The sequence below is a fragment of the Magnolia sinica genome, chromosome 14, assembly GCF_029962835.1.
Source record: "Magnolia sinica isolate HGM2019 chromosome 14, MsV1, whole genome shotgun sequence".
Lineage (NCBI taxonomy): Eukaryota > Viridiplantae > Streptophyta > Magnoliopsida > Magnoliales > Magnoliaceae > Magnolia > Magnolia sinica.
The window spans coordinates 9,885,850-9,889,899 of NC_080586.1; the positions used below are offsets into that span (position 1 = coordinate 9,885,850).

General features: G+C 41.0%; 1 non-coding gene across 1 annotated transcript; it reads right to left on the bottom strand.

The window, feature by feature from the left end:
- Positions 1-3,662: 3,662 nt before the first annotated feature.
- On the bottom strand, positions 3,663-3,769 carry LOC131226559 (small nucleolar RNA R71). The gene has a single exon (XR_009161933.1). It is a non-coding gene; the product is annotated as a small nucleolar RNA R71 (small nucleolar RNA).
- Between the last annotated feature and the right edge of the window lie 281 nt (positions 3,770-4,050).

Here is a 4,050-nt window from a genome sequence, read left to right on the forward strand (position 1 = left end):
AGGTTACTGGGGGTTTCAAATCCCCTCTTTGAGGGGATTTGCAATCCACGATGAAATCTTGGATTACACTTAAAATCATTTCAATAGTTGTAGGTGTAACATACGTGTCACCATACTATCATTCTATTGGGCACATGGCCCACTAATGATGATTAGCACCGTCTAAACATTGCCCATTGTTGAGGGTCAAATATTGCATATCAGACCCAGTTGTTGCTTAGATTTATGAACATGGTACCGTTTAATAGCCCTTTTTAATCATGTTTCTGTTGCAAGGTGGAATTGCGAGCTGGGACTGGATCGGGAGGCTAAAAGCATGGAATTAACGTTCAGAATGCACCAAGGCAAGGGACGGACTCCAGGGGACCAAGATCAAGCGGCCTGAAAGTCAACCGAAATGCAAGATCACTGGGTTTCCATCATCTGTTTGGCTCAAAAATTCATACATGGACTGGGGGCCATAAATTAACCGTACATGTAAAATTTCAACCATTGGATACCTCTGGAAGTGGCCCAATTGACAGATCAGCCCCTTAATTCCTTAAGTGGGGCCCACCTGATCTCTGGATCTGCCTCAGCTTTGGACTCAATGGCTCAAATGGATGGTACAACGAATTGATGGCGCAGATTTAATATACACATTATGATGGATCCCACGTGGGGGTTCGTGTGCACATTGCATAAGTGCACTGGCTGTGCATCGGATGAACCAGATCAGTCAACAGCCTGATGACCGATCTTCTTCTTCACCTCTCTCGCCTGCGAACTGCAAAAGCTCGAACAGAGCTTGTGGGTCACGTTTTGCGGGCCACCAACATGATCCGACGGTCCGATCTGGACCGTCCATAAGACCCACATGGCCCCTCTTACTTAGACCTAAGTGGAAGAATTTTAAAAGATAGCAGAGATCGGATTTCAACTGCCCAAGCGGAGGATGAACGGTAGAAGCACAAGTCTCGTGGGCCATACCGAGTCTGAGCCGAAACAGACCATACCTCATTGGTTTTTCGAGAAGAATCCGGTGGACAGCATGGATTTTGCAAAGGGCAAATTAAGTGGACCTCACCGAGAGTCCAGCGTTGACAAGTCGGGCTCTGTTTAAGCAGCCCGCGCGCGACCGTGAAAATCGGAGCTTGTGGGGCATCCCGTGATCTCTATCACTGCCGGATTGCCGATCCAAACCGTCCAAAATCCTTATAAGTGGGTCTTTACCCCAACCAAGAAGCCAAAAACCGGAGTTTAGGACGTTCATCCATCTCAAAATTCATTCAAACGCAAACTGTTTTGCGTTCTTACGCAGGCTGGCTGCGTAAAGAGTTCCACCGCCTCTGGCTGCGCAGAAGGGACGATTCAACACCTCTCCTGGTGTCTATAAAGAGGGAAGGAAGTGCTGGACGAAAGAGGAGGTTTTTTGGAAGGAGAATCTGGAGCCATGGAGCACATAGGAGGAGGGAAGTGGCATCTTTGGGTTTTCTGCTGAGACGTGGCTTGAACGGGAGGGAAATTTCAAAGAGGAGACAGGGAGCTCGGTTTTGATTTGTGCTCGGTTTTGTTTGACTGTGAAGCTGGGTTTTTCGTTGGAAGCAGCGGCTCGGTTTTGGGACTGCTGGACGTGGGAGCTGACCCGGTTTTTCTTCTTCCTTTTCTTCTTCCTCTTCTTCTTTTTCTTCTTCTTCTTTTAATTGGAATTTAGCCCATATCATGCTCGGCTAATCCTCTTAGCTAGGGCTAAGAGGTGAAGCCTGTAGCAAGATGGGAGATTTTACTGTGTGTCTTTGATTCATGTTAAACTGATTTTGATGATAGTTGATTTCATGGAATACTTTCAAGTTTTTTTTGATGATTTATTGTGACTTAAATTACAATATATTTGCGATGGCTTTGAGTATGTCCCTTGTGACTATGCGGTTAGGAAACCCTGTTGTTCACCATTGCCCCTTGGACATGGTTGGATGACGGAACTCTTCCTGACATTCTTACAGATTGGTTGTGAATTGGTTCGATTTTGTTGTTTGCTTTGTCTCATGGGCATGGTTTTGTGATGGAATCCATTCTAATTCATATACCTTTCACCTCTTGAAAACTATATCAAAGGAAGTCTAGTTAAATTTCATGATTTCTGAAGCAGGCATAATTTTTTCCTGATCTCTACAAGTGGATCCTCTGAATCCCCAGTTTCCTTCCTCTAAATTTCTTAAAGTTTTAGCTAATTGTTTTACAATTATTTCTTAAATTCTACTTGGTTTAGATCACATCTTAGTCTAGTTCTAGTTCTACTTGGTTTCAGATAACGTACAGGTATCAGTCCCTGTGGATTCGACCTCGGTCTTACCGAGTTTATTACTACATCACAACCCTACACTTGGGCTGTGAACAAGTTTTTGGCGCCGTTGCCGGGGATTGACGGCTACGTTTTTCTGAAATTAATTAGTTTTAGAATTAGGTTAGGATTAAGATTTACTTTAGGATAAAAGTTTTTTTTTTTTTTTTTTCTAGAACTTAACCTGTTTTCCTGTTTTGTAGGATCCTGACATAAGTTCTTAAATTGGTAATTCTTTCCTAAATTCTCAACTTTTTCTGTTTTTAGAATTAAGGTGTAAATTTTAGAAAATTTCTAATTCTAGTATCCTCTCATCTGTAGGAAATAGAAACTAGGTTATTTCTTAATTAACTTTCTACTTTTATTTTTAGTAACTTTCTAATCTTAGAATCTAATTTGTTTCCTAATTTATTTTTAGAATTTTTGTTTAGAAACTAACCTTCCTATTTTGTAGGCCTTTAAGATAGAAATTTCTAATTCGGTAAGCTCTTTCCCTACTTTCTATTTTTCAGTTCTCTTTTAATAATTTACTTTTTAGTTTAGATCTTTCCTAATTTATTTTAGAAATTTTCACTTTCTTTTAAGAATTCCTTCTTTTAGAAATTAATTTACTGCTATTTTTCTTTTAAAGGATCATTTTTCTCCTTTTAGAATCTAACTTATTTTTGTTTTATTTTGCAGGTTTTTAACTTAGGACTCCAATTTGGTAATTTCTTTCCAACTCTCTCTTTCTTTCTAGATTTTCTTTTCATTAGGTTTTTAATTGAGGGCTGCGAGTGTTTTCATGCCCAAGTGGGCCCGTGACAACACTCGACGTCTCTTGACTGAAGGAGGATTGGTTGAGGGGTTGACTATCCATCGTAGGACTAGACACCGCTCGAAATCCCCTGAGTTAACTGAGGTTATGGCTGAAGACTAACCTCCTCTACTTCCACCTAGGGGGGAGGATACCCAAGATGAAAATGAGGTGCAACAGGCACCCCCGCCTCGTACTTTACGAGATTATCTACAACCGGCGGGAATGAGTACGCCCTCATGCATGATTTTCCCTGAAAACACAGGACAAATGGACATCAAGCCAGGAGTTATCCAACTCCTTCTCAAATTCCATGGACTTAAATCAGAGAGTCCATATTTGCATTTGAAAGAGTTCGATGAGATTATAGCTACGTTATGTTTTCCTAATGTATCTGAGGATACAATTAGGCTGAAACTCTTTCCTTTTTCCTTAAAAGAGAAAGCTAAGACGTGGTTACATTCACTGCGTCCTAGATCCATTGGCACATGGAACGACATGCAGAGGGAATTCATAAAAAAATTCTTCCCACATCATAAAACGATTACCCTCAGAAAAGTAATCATGAACTTTGCCCAAAAGGAAGATGAAACATTCTTCCAATGTTGGGAAAGATTCAAAGATTTGGTCAGTTCATGCCCACAACACGGATTTGAAACGTGGCGCATTACAAATTTTTTCTATGATGGACTGACATCTTCTATGCACCAAATGGTCGAGACAATGTGTAATGGAGAGTTCATTAATAAAGATGTTAACGAGGTACGGGACTAGCTCGACAGTCTGGCTGAAAAAACACAATCTTGGGACTATTACCCAAAGTCGAACACCACGTCTAGGCCGACTCAATTAAAGGAGAAAGGTGGATTATATCTCTTGAAAGAAGAGGATGATCTCAAGTGTAAAGTGACTACGCTCATAAGGAAAGTTGAGG